We start from the raw sequence: 6,000 nt of genomic DNA, 5'->3' as shown, positions 1-6,000 counted from the left end.
CGGGCGGTGGGAGCCCGGCGGGGAGGCGGAGGGCGAGCGCTTTGCGGAGTGCGCCACACCGCCGAGGCCTGGGCCGGCGGCCCGCCCCGGACCGGGCGGGGAAAGGCCCCACGGGCGGGCCGGGGGGCGGCCGGGCCTCCTCCCGGGGGCCGCGGCGGTGGGAGGGACGGGGAAACTTCTCATTTGGAGGGATAAAATAGCGCCTGCGGTCTGCTGGCGGGTGGCCGTGTTATCATCATGGTGGCATTTAAACTCGGGAAGGGGGAACGAGCAGCCTTGACGAACGCGAGGGACTCCTGCCTGCCGTCTGCTTTGGGGTTTCTCGTTCCTGTGTTTTGGGGTGGTTCCTCCATTTCCTCCCTCCCCCCCTAAATTCGTTGGGGTTGGTTTGTTGTAAATGAGTGGGAAGGAAGCAGAAGGAAACGTTCAGTGTTGCATGCTGTGGTAAAAATCCTCCGTGTTTTTAAAAGTTTAGGGCCTAAACTTGCCAGAGGATTTGAATATATTGGCGTCTGTGACTCACGTACAGGAAAGTGCTGGAGGTTCATTTTTTGCTGGACTGGCTGCAGCTATAAGTGAATTTAAATCCCCTTATCAAGATTCAGCTTAAGAGCAGAGTATTGAAAAATTTTAAGTGGGTGAAAATAGGGTCAGTACGTTTGGATTTGAGGAAGGTAAACTCTACAGCTTTTTTGTCTTTGGCCTATAAAAGGACAAAAGTTTCTAACAGATAGCACGGAGGTAGAAAAAAGCATGTAACTGTATTTGAGTGCTGAAAGATGAAAATGTGCATGTAAGCCAGCAAATCTAACAATCTTGATCAGGTCCTTACTTCCCTTAAAGTAACTTTATTAAATTTAAGGAGACTTGTTAAAAGGATCTTTCAGGTTTCACAGCTACTTGTCATGAGAAGTCGGTTTGATGGTCATGGGGCTGGTGTTTATTTTACCAGACACTTGTATACTTGTAAGATAGAAGATGGTTTTTTATGGTAAAATAAGCAAGATGCTTTGGTATTCTTGTTTTCAGACATGACCTATCAGATGATGGATTGTGTGACTTTGCTTAAATATTTCTTTACTCAGTAGATTGTTTCATTGCTGAGGAGTTCTGGCTATTTCTTTCCACTCAATGTGATCTCTTTCATAAGCCTCTCTCTAAAGAGTAAAATAAAAGGTCTGATGATTGTGCACCCTCAGTTGCCAGTTGAATTTGATGGGTTATTTCTTCTTTGTCAAATGACAGCTAACAGGGAAGCCAGTAGTAAGGGCCTGAAGTTTTTGGTGCCTGGGATTTGTGCTGTGGTGTATGTCTGCTTCTGAGGCTGCTTTTGTCGTAGTTACTTTTGATAGTAATTCTTTCTTAACTTGCAAAGACGTACACCAGCTTACTTGTAGGCCTTTGGTTGAGGTGTGTCTGAACAAGCAAGAAGCAGGCTTAGGTCACTCTTGGTGTTTTTGTGTATTATTGAGGAAACAGTGTCTGCAATCTGCTATTACAGTTGCTTGCCCTAAAGGTCAAGAGGTCTTTCGCATGCTGTTAGAATTGTAGCATATGAACTTGCAAAAAGAGCAGGAAAAAGAGCTGTTTCAAATCTTAGAGCCAAGACTTCTGCTTTGACAAAAGGCTGTGTCCGACCTTCTTGAAACTTTTGTTTCACAGCTGTCTGCAAGCAGCTTGGTGCTTTCCAATGTTGACTAATTTTTGGCTCTTTGAAGTAGGTGGCTGTTTTCCCCCACCCCCCCCAATTGAGTCTCTTGACTGCTAATTGCCTCCAGTTTTCTTTCTGTAGGTACTATAAACTAGGAAAAGCATGACTCTTGTTTACTATGCTTCAGTGGATATGCAGGTACAGTGGGATCTAGAACTTCAAATGGTGGTAGTAGCATGCAAAAGCTGCTAAGGCTATAAAGTTGTTGGTAAATGTGTTTTCTTGGGGAGACTCACCCCCTGCATCAGAAGCTGCTACCTTAGTGCTCTGGATTTGCAGTGCAAATATGTAACTTAAGCTGTTTGTTTCTTCCAGCCAGTTTAACTCCTACAGTACTGATCAAGCCAGGATATGTCCTTTACTCAACAAAAGCTTATAGTAGATTGTGTGTCTGGATGCTCAAGAATCCTGTTAAGGGGAAGAGTAAGCACAAATCTCAATAATATTTTTATTCTTTTTTTGTGGTTCTGTTTGGGTACCTCAGTATTTTACCTAAAATGAAAGCTGTCTAGCAGTGTGTACAGATGCTGAAGTTATTGGCTGGAGAAAAGTATGGTAGGGAAGGAAGCTTTCAGGAGCTTCTGCATTAAGTCTGAAAAGAGACCTGATAACGAAGTTGCTCTGACCTTCACAATGGATCTCTTTCTTTTCCCCGGTCTAGAGAGAGAAAGCAGAGGAAAGAGGAGACGTTACCCTGGAGAGGTGAGGGAGATTGTCTGCTTAGGAACTCCACGGGTCCCCACAAGTTTCCTAGACTAAATTCCACAGTTTGATTAGAAGTCTGCCCTGGAATTTCTCACTGAGATGATTGTCTGCAGTACAGTTTGTAGAACTGTCACAGTTAAACATTTGCTGCAGCATCCTAGCAATAGTCTACCTGTGATACTGAGCAATGCTCGAGATTAAAGCAAGGTATATTTTACTTGATAGCTTGTCTGTTTCATAACGTGACAGGCAAACTTTGTCCAAGTCTGTCCTTTATTATTTCTGGTAATGACGCATATTGGAACTTAAATGGTTAATCAGATTATTTTAAAAGAGGCACTTTAGGGTGGAGTCATCCCTGTCAGAAACATTGCTGCTTATTCTGGAGAACTGTCTTAATTATTGAACTTGTTCAGGCTGTGTACCTTCACGTTCCCATTTTGTTATGCCAACAGCAGTGTCTCCCTTCTGGAGTTTTATTTCTGTTTATCTCAGGTTTCATTTTCATTTAAGGGCAATATTCCAATTAATCAAGTTCAATAAACCAGTGTCCTTTGCTATATGTATTTATCCTGGTCCTGTTTTGCACGTTTTTTGAAATAGTATCAAAACAGTGGCCTTACTGAGAGGAGCGTGCTTATTGATCATGACTTCAGGTAAGGGTTTTTCAGTGCAACCTGTAGTTTGTTTGGTAACTTATCAGACTTCTCTCATAGTGCTCCAAAGGGTGTGTTAGAATTATTCAATCTTTTCCTTGTTATTGCAAGAAAAAGGGCTGACTTAGACTGCTGTAAAAAATCTCTTGTTTTTTTATATAATCTCTTCAGAAAGAAACTAGATATTAATCTCTCTCTACCCATACACAAAACTGCCACTGAAATTCTTTTTCCTCGAGTGGCACTTGCAGGTAGAGCAGGGTTTGTGCCAGCTCTGTGTGGGAGCAGATTTTTGCCCCAAACAGATGCTGGGCTCTGATGTGCAGTGACATCCTTCAGACATTAACAATTCCATTCACGTGATACAGCTGACTCCAGTACACTCTTGCTCCTCTGCTGGAAAGAAGTATCTTCTGCTTTTGCTGAAAAATGCCCTGCTGCTAAATCCGAGTTAGAAGCTACTATGAAAGACTTGAAAAGGTTGCTGTGTACAGATAACTGCAATTGATGGGAGAAGACTTTATTTTCCCTTCTAAACTAGAGTGGATGAAAAGATATTGCCCGTGAAGCTTTTGACAAGTGGGGTATATACAGAAAGTAAGTGTGTTCGTTCTTCAAAGGCATAGGATTTTTAATATTAAATGCACTCCTAGCTAATGCCTAGACGGCTGATAACCTTTTAAAAAGGTTATTTATTTGTACACAGAACTAACCACATAATAAATGAGGCTTTTGGTTCAAACCACAGATATTTGTTGGGTTTTTTTAAATTACTAGATGTTCTGTAGTGAGGTTAAGAACTTTGTTTTGCAGCATATGGCTATCAAGACTAAATAAAAACATACACAGCTTTATCTTGATAATACCTACTTTTCTGGCTAGAATTAGATATACTTGAAGTTTTTAAAAAGGCACTCAAATAACTCTTATCAAGCATACACAATAGAAATTGAGAAGGTTTGTCTTGTTTTATTTATCAAACCAAAATTAAGCAAAAAAACCCAAACTTGCTTAATTTTGGTTTGATAAATAAAACAAAAAGAAATGCTATAAAAGTGAGGATTTTAACTTACCTTTGTACGCTACGACTTAGTTGGAAAAGGAGTGGGTTTGTCTTGTTTTATTTATCAAACCAAAATTAAGCAAAAAAACCCAAACCTATAAAAGTGAGGATTTTAACTTACCTTTGTATGCCATGACTGTAGTTGGAAAAGGAGTATTGCAAAAAGGAGTAGGAGGAATCTTTTGTGTCTGGAAGACACAGGCCCCTACTTTTCTGACACTGCAGCTTAGTTGTGCTTCGTGTGAAGGGCTGTAACAGTACTGCAGGGTTTTGCAGGTCAGTTGTTCTGTCCCCTCTAAAATGTATGAAGTGCTCCTAAAATACCCTAGAAAGCCACAATGGTGGGCTTCAAATATAAATTGTGGCTTATGTTGAGGTTTTAATGTACAGGAAATGGCACTTATTTCAAATGGTTTACTTAGGTGAGTTGATGATATAATAATTTCAGAACTGGGACTGTTGTGGTCTTTAAAAGAGCTTTATAAAGAGTTTTATAAAAAGGATTATATTCTTTTTACTCAGCATGCTTCCTCATGTGAACTGTTCAGGAGGTTTTTGTAAAAGGCTGAAAGGTAACTTTTGTATATTTCTTCACAGTCACTGATTTTAAAGAGACTAATTTAGAGTAGGGCTGCTTCCTAACAGGCCTTTGATGGCATGGGATGGTTGCCTTTGATTTGTGTTGCCAACAATATTTACTTTGTGTCAAAATTGGAGTACTGGCCGTTGGCCTTACCAGAGACCAACCTTAGGCTACAAGAAGCAAGGGGTATGCACTATGGCTACTCTTGATTTTGTTGTTCATTGTTTTTTTTTGAGGGGGGTGAGGAGAGAGGCCTTACCAGAGACCAACCTTAGGCTACAAGAAGCAAGGGGTATGCACTATGGCTGCTCTGGATTTTGTTGTTCATTGGTTTTTTTTGAGGGGGGTGAGTAGAGAGAAAGGGCAGGGCATGCTAAGATTTTGACTTTTCTTTCCAAGCTTTTTATCAATGAAATTAGAAGAATTAGGGAGTAGTGTAGAAAGTGCATTCTAGTCTGGAAATTCATCGTGGCAGTCTGTCTGCAATGGAACACTGTCAAATCAGAAGTTATTAATGGAGCTGATCAAGTGTGTTCCCAAGGAAAGAATAACTTCATTCTGTCAGACTTACTTGGACTAGAATGAATCTGCAGGTGTGTTTTCAGTGTTATGCCAGAGGATACTGTGTGTTGATGACTTGATGACATGTTGATATCCTCAACGTGAATTAAAAATTACAATTGCTAGGAAGAACAACGTATGGTTGTGTCCCGTGCGCTCTGTAGTACTGCTGTTGCTCGCAGACCAGCAAAGGCAGCGTGCCCTGTGAGGGGGCCAAAACCGAGCTTACTGGATTAAGGACCTGGCCGTCATGTAAGAATTCCTTGCTGGGTTATTGTTAATCTGGATGGTTTCCCAGTCTGGTCCCCTGCGTGGCTGCACAAACAGCTGTACCGTCACACAGAGGGCAGGGGAGTCAGCCAGTGCCGGGGAAACGCTGAAGCCAGCGCTGCCGGCAGAGCCGCTTGCCAGGCACTGCCCGGGTCCTCCGTGGCACTTGGGGTTGCTCCTGTGTGGAAGACCCCAGCTGGCACCAGCGGTGGGCTGCACGAGAGGCTGGCCAGACAACTGGACTGCACTAACTGGAAGTAGTTCGTTTGTTTACTTGAAAAATCACCTTCCTTCCAGGAGAATGGAAGAGACAAAGAGATGGAGACAGTTCTCTAAGTAGTATTATTTAAAAAAAAAATAGGAACAAATGTTTTTAGAAGCTGATTAACAAAAATATCTACTATTTTAGTTATGCCTCAGGGTGGATTGCTGTTCAGTACTGTCAGGTTTA

The 6,000-nt window shown here is 41.9% G+C and overlaps 1 protein-coding gene across 1 annotated transcript in view; it reads left to right on the top strand.

Moving 5' to 3' along the window:
* UBE2Q2 (ubiquitin conjugating enzyme E2Q family member 2) overlaps positions 1-6,000 on the top strand; it is a 54,265-nt gene that overhangs the window by 3,140 nt on the left and 45,125 nt on the right. The gene's annotated exons all lie outside the window — the stretch shown is intronic.

The sequence above is a fragment of the Calidris pugnax genome, unplaced genomic scaffold, assembly GCF_001431845.1.
Source record: "Calidris pugnax isolate Ruff unplaced genomic scaffold, ASM143184v1 scaffold70, whole genome shotgun sequence".
Taxonomy (NCBI): Eukaryota; Metazoa; Chordata; class Aves; order Charadriiformes; family Scolopacidae; genus Calidris; species Calidris pugnax.
This window is presented reverse-complemented; position numbering and strand designations above follow the sequence as displayed.